Source organism: Oncorhynchus keta, chromosome 20 (genome assembly GCF_023373465.1).
Source record: "Oncorhynchus keta strain PuntledgeMale-10-30-2019 chromosome 20, Oket_V2, whole genome shotgun sequence".
In the NCBI taxonomy this organism is placed as follows: Eukaryota; Metazoa; Chordata; class Actinopteri; order Salmoniformes; family Salmonidae; genus Oncorhynchus; species Oncorhynchus keta.
The window spans coordinates 31,562,225-31,568,752 of record NC_068440.1 but is presented as its reverse complement, the minus strand read 5'-3'; positions in this window follow the sequence as shown (position 1 = coordinate 31,568,752).

The following is a 6,528-nucleotide window of genomic DNA, read 5'->3' as shown; positions in this document are numbered from 1 at the left end:
GTCACTGTCAACAGTAAAGTCTGCAGTGTACCAGTAGCAACGTTACAAAGGGTCACCTTGTGTCTTAGCGACTTGCCCCCATAACTCAGCACTCAGCTCAACTCCCCCGGTGGAGGGAGCCTGAGGGGCCACTATCATCCCCTACCATACCCTCTCTCCCCTGGGTCGATCCACAAGAAAAGTGGCGATGATTGGAAGTGAAACCTTGTATGAGAGCATGAGGGACCACAGTATCTGCTGGGAGATGAGTAAGGACATTTATTTGGTTTTTAGTGGTAGTGGTTTTCTTCTCTGTTAAGAGATGCTGACAGTTGTTCTAACATGATATTTGAAAGATAAGTTCCTACGCACATATATTTTGTTTGTGCAATATCAAATGTAACCCCCAAAATACCAAAACAGATTTGCTCTTTGCCCTATTGAGAATCCATTTCATACATTTTTCAAAGCATTTTGCATTATCTTTAATGATGTAAAATATGATTTAGGTCTATCTTAAATATATATCACTGAACCTCATAATGGCAGGAGGTTTCATTCAAATCTTGGAGCATAATTTCCCCAAACTGTAGACACCAGCTTCATGGAGCATAGCATATGTAGATGTTTACATTATGAAAGTCACATTCCCCGACTCCACGCAGACAGACTGCTTCCAGGGGGCGTCTGAGAAACCTCTGTATGTCCTTGTTTTCAGACATGGCTGAGCGGTATCACAGGATCTCTGAGACACCAGGTGTGGGTCCCAAATGCCACAACATGTTCTATATAGTGCATTATTTTCTATACAGTGCATTATTTTCTATACAGTGCATTATTTTCTATATAGTGCATTATTTTCTATATAGTGCATTATTTTCTATACAGTGCATTATTTTCTATACAGTGCATTATTTTCTATATAGTGCATTATTTTCTATATAGTGCATTATTTTCTATACAGTGCATTATTTTCTATACAGTGCATTATTTTCTATACAGTGCATTATTTTCGATATAGTGCATTATTTTCTATATAGTGCATTATTTTCTATACAGTGCATTATTTTCGATATAGTGCATTATTTTCTATATAGTGCATTATTTTCTATACAGTGCATTATTTTCTATACAGTGCATTATTTTCTATACAGTGCATTATTTTCTATACAGTGCATTATTTTCGATATAGTGCATTATTTTCTATATAGTGCATTATTTTCTATACAGTGCATTATTTTCTATACAGTGCATTATTTTCTATACAGTGCATTATTTTCTATATAGTGCATTATTTTCTATATAGTGCATTATTTTCTATACAGTGCATTATTTTCGATATAGTGCATTATTTTCTATATAGTGCATTATTTTCTATATAGTGCAAGTAGTACACTATATAGGGAATAGGGTGCCATTTGGGACGTACTCTTGGAGTCCTTCTTCAAGGGCAGTCACATCCTAGCAGGTCCCTTATACCTTTTATTCAATACTTTTTCACTTAATATTTGTAGGCATTTTTCCCCCTTTCTGAATAATCTGTCCAACCCACACGGTTGGTCTGAAACACTGTGACAAGTCACAGCTGTCGCTGAGGCGCATGCCGGCTTGGGCTCCATTTGAATGAATAATCTCTCTCTGTCTCCTCTCTCTCATCTCTCTTAGAGTTTCTCATAAAGAGCCATTGTTCCTCTCCGGAGAGAGCTGAGGTGTATGGAGCCTGAATTTAAAGCCTGAGACTCCTTGGATGGTGCCACTCTCTGGCCCTACAGGGTCCTCCTTGCTCTGTAAAATGAACACAGCCGATGGTATAATGAACTAAGCTACTATGGGAAGAGAAACTCTCTCTCCGTTGCTTTCTATCTCTCTCTCTCCCTCCCTCCCTCCTCTCTCTCTCTCTCTCTCTCCCTACCTTCCCTCCTTCCCTCCCTCCCTCCTCTCTCTCTCCCTCCCTCCCTCCTCTCTGTCTCTCTCTCTCCCTACCTTCCCTCCTTCCCTCCCTCCCTCCTCTCTCTCTCCCTCCCTCCCTCCTATCTCTCTCTCTCTCTCCCTCCCTCCCTCCTCTCTGTCTCTCTCTCTCCCTACCTTCCCTCCTTCCCTCCCTCCCTCCTCCCTCCCTCCCTCCCTCCCTCCCTCCCTCCCTCCCTCCCTCCCTCCCTCCCTCCCTCCCTCCCTCCCTCCCTCCCTCCCTCCCTCCCTCCCTCCCTCCCTCCTATCTCTCTCTCTCTCTCCCTACCTTCCCTCCTTCCCTCCCTCCCTCCTCTCTCTCTCCCTCCCTCCCTCCTCTCTCTCTCTCTCCCTACCCTCCCTCCTTCCCTCCCTCCCTCCTCTCTCTCTCCCTCCCTCCCTCCTATCTCTCTCTCTCTCTCCCTACCCTCCCTCCCTCCCTCCTATCTGTCTCTCTCTCTCGCCACCTTCCCTCCCTCCCTCCCTCCCCTCTCTCTCCCTCCCTCCCTCCTATCTCTCTCTCTCTCTCCCTACCTTCCCTCCTTCCTTCCCTCCCTCCTCTCTCTCTCCCTCCCTCCCTCCTATCTCTCTCTCTCTCCCTACCTTCCCTCCTTCCCTCCCTCCTTCCCTCCTCTCTCTCTCCCTCCCTCCCTCCCTCCTATCTCTCTCTCTCTCTCTCCCTACCTTCCCTCCCTCCCTCCTCTCTGTCTCTTTCTCTCCCTACCTTCCCTCCTTCCCTCCCTCCCTCCCTCCCTCCCTCCCTCCCTCCCTCCTCTCTCTCTCTCTCTCTCCTGACCTTGTGGGTGTAAATTAATACAAAGTGCGCTGCAGACGGGTGGATTGATTATAACCCAACTTGTAATTAAGCTTCAAACAGATTGGTATCTCTATTAAATCTGAATGTGGCATGTTTGAGTGTAATTCTATGAGACTGGGTGTTTGTAGAGTAAAACTAATAATATGATAGGTAGTTAATGGAACTGTTTGGCAATGTTTCATCTGGGAAACTATTGTCTGGCCAATCTAGGAACATTCTGTCTTGAGCTGAGAAAAATATATACCCTGGCTAATGAATTTTATCCAACATTACCATTTTGTCTGAGGCATTTAATGGGACAATGTGCAGTTCAAGAATCAATGGGTATATATCATCCATTTAAATGTCCAAAAAGTGACCTACCAATCGCAGATTGGCCCAATAAAATACCTGAAATGAACACGGATATGAATGGCTTTATGTAGTGCAACTCACTCCAATATGTAAGTGCGCATTGCAGATGGAGGCAAGTGTACTCTTAAACACATAAACATGCAGCACAGACAGCACTGTCTGTCAAAAGATGAGCAATCTGACAGATCTGTCTTAGCAGCTATCCTTGATTACTTTTCTTAAAGTGGAACTGCCCAAGGTTATTCAAGTCTATTTGCTACAATGTACACATTGGCAATGGGAAATAACTGAAATGACCTCAATAAATCATAGCATAGATTCACATGGGATTGCTGAATGGGCCCATTTTTATTCATTCTCAAAACCTAGTGGGGGGGGCAGATACCAGTGAGCATAGGTACCTTGGGATGCAATCACAACCTCTGTCTTCCAGACAGGAATGAGTATTTGTATGAACACGCAGCCCTATGAATACTGAATGCGTTGAAGGAACTCATATCCTGCCATGAAGTGTTTCTGAAAGGTCATCATAGTCTCCTAGCATCACTGGCGTTGAGAAAACACATGGCTGCCAGAGTCCAGTAGGTACTAGTCCCGGGCTGCTACAATGCAGCTGTGGAGGGAGGCACCTCTACTATCTTGCCCACCTCAGGAGTCGCAAGAGTGCGATGGGACAAGGACATCCCGGCCGGCCAAACCCTCCCCTAACCCGGACGACACTGGGCCAATTGTGCGCCCCTTCATGGGTCTCTCGGTCGCTGCCGGCTGCGACACAGCCTCGGATCAAACCTGGGTCTGTAGTGACGGCTCAGGAGATTAGACCGCTGCACCACTCAGGAGGCCCCCAGTGCACTACATTTAACCAGGGCCCATAGGGGTCTGGTCAAAAGTAGTGCACTATATAGGGAATAGGGGCCTAGTCTAAAGTAGTGCACTATATAGGGAATAGGGTTGTCATTTGGGACGCAACAGCATTGTTGGCCAATATCATTCTGCTGCTTTCACTACACAGCCTCTTTATAACCCCTGCTTTGACACAACACAATTTAAGGGCCTAGATTGATGACCTGCTCCCTGGATTTACATTCAAATCAGGTGACACCCCTGTCAGAAAATGACTTAGTTTAGAGTATGTTCCTTTCTCCTCCGCTGTGCCGTGAAGAGGTTGTGAAGAGGGTGTGGAGTGGACAAATATTTACACCTAGCAGCAGGTGACCCCTCTCCTCTCTCTCTCCTCACCCGTTTGCTGGAAGAAAAGGCAATCTCCTGCCTCTTCATCTGTGACCTTGGGAGATATAAAGGGTCATTAATACCAGCCCAGACAGCCAGGCAGCTCGTGCCTCCAGTGCCTTGCCTCCTCGCCATGCCACACCTCACCCCAGAGGAGCATCATTGTCGACCTTGTCTAGCCTAATTCTATTACCTCACAATCGTGTTTGCCTTATTGCTGGCAGAAAGAGAGAAGCGCTGATTCTGCAAGTGCCCCCCAACTCATTAAGTGCCCCCAACTCATTAAGTGCCCCCCAACTCATTAAGTGTCCCCCAACTCATTAATTTCCCCCCAACTCATTAAGTGCCCCGCAACTCATTAAGTGTCCCCCAACTCATTAAGTGCCCCCAACTCATTAAGTGCCCCACAACTCATTAAGTGTCCCCCAACTCATTAAGTGCCCCCAACTCATTAAGTGCCCCCCAACTCATTAAGTATCCCCCAACTCATTAAGTGCCCCCAACTCATTAAGTGCCCCCAACTCATTAAAAGTGCCCCCCAACTCATTAAGTGCCCCCCCCCCAACTCATTACTGCTCCTGTTGAAACAGCTCCCTCACAAAAAAACATCAAAAGGGCTTTTACTTTAAATGTCAATGCCTCATATTATTCAGCATCTTGGCTATCATTTTCACATGGCTAATCTAAAACCTTCTGCTGTTGAACATACAAAACAAGAGAAAGGACCCTGGTGGTGATTGTTGACAGCGTGGAGAAGAGTGGAGAAAGAACCGGAGGATTACATGGCAGACTGGATATGGCGTCTCTTTGGTGTCTGTTCTGGTGTCTCTTTACGGTGTTACGCGGTGCGACTGTTCTACTGGCTGCAACACAAGACACGAGCAGGAAGGACAAGGAGCTCCCATGTCCTGTGTTGCAGCCCCTGGCCCAGCCACAGGTCACCTTCAGCCTTCAGATACACCCCTTCAACAGCTGCTGCTGCACTGGAGAGAGAGGATAGAGAGAGAGAACAATGGAGGGAGTGAGAGAGAGGATAGAGAGAGAGAACAATGGAGGGAGTGAGAGAGAGGATAGAGAGAGAGAACGACAGAGGGAGTGAGAGAGAGGATAGAGAGAGAGAACAATGGAGGGAGTGAGAGAGAGGATAGAGAGAGAGAACAATGGAGGGAGTGAGAGAGAGGATAGAGAGAGAGAACAATGGAGGGAGTGAGAGAGAGGATAGAGAGAGAGAACGACAGAGGGAGTGAGAGAGAGGATAGAGAGAGAGAACAATGGAGGGAGTGAGAGAGAGGATAGAGAGAGAGAACAATGGAGGGAGTGAGAGAGAGGATAGAGAGAGAGAACAATGGAGGGAGTGAGAGAGAGGATAGAGAGAGAGAACGACAGAGGGAGTGAGAGAGAGGATAGAGAGAGAGAACAACGGAGGGAGTGAGAGAGAGGATAAAGAGAGACAACAACAGAGGGAGTGAGAGAGAGGATAGAGAGAGAGAACAACAGAGGGAGTGAGAGAGAGGATAGAGAGAGAGAATAACAGAGGGAGTGAGAGAGAAGATAAAGAGAGAGAACAATGGAGGGAGTGAGAGAGAGGATAGAGAGAGAGAATAACAGAGGGAGTGAGAGAGAAGATAAAGAGAGAGAACAATGGAGGGAGTGAGAGAGAGGATAAAGAGAGAGAACAACAGAGGGAGTGAGAGAGAGGATAGAGAGAGAGAACAACAGAGGGAGTGAGAGAGAGGATAAAGAGAGAGAACAACAGAGGGAGTGAGAGAGAGGATAAAGAGAGAGAACAGTGGAGGGAGTGAGAGAGAGGATAGAGAGAGAGAACAACAGAGGGAGTGAGAGAGAAGATAAAGAGAGAGAACAACGGAGGGAGTGAGAGAGAGGATAAAGAGAGAGAACAACAGTGGGAGTGAGAGAGAGGATAAAGAGAGAGAACAACAGAGGGAGTGAGAGAGAGGATAGAGAGAGAGTACAACAGAGGGAGTGAGAGAGAGGATAGAGAGAGAGAACAACACAGGGAGTGAGAGAGAGGATAGAGAGAGAGAACAACAGAGAGAGTGAGAGAGAGGATAGAGAGAGAGAACAACAGAGGGAGTGAGAGAGAGGATAGAGAGAGAGAACAACAGAGGGAGTGAGAGAGAGGATAGAGAGAGAGAACAACAGAGGGAGTGAGAGAGAGGATAGAGAGAGAGAACAACAGA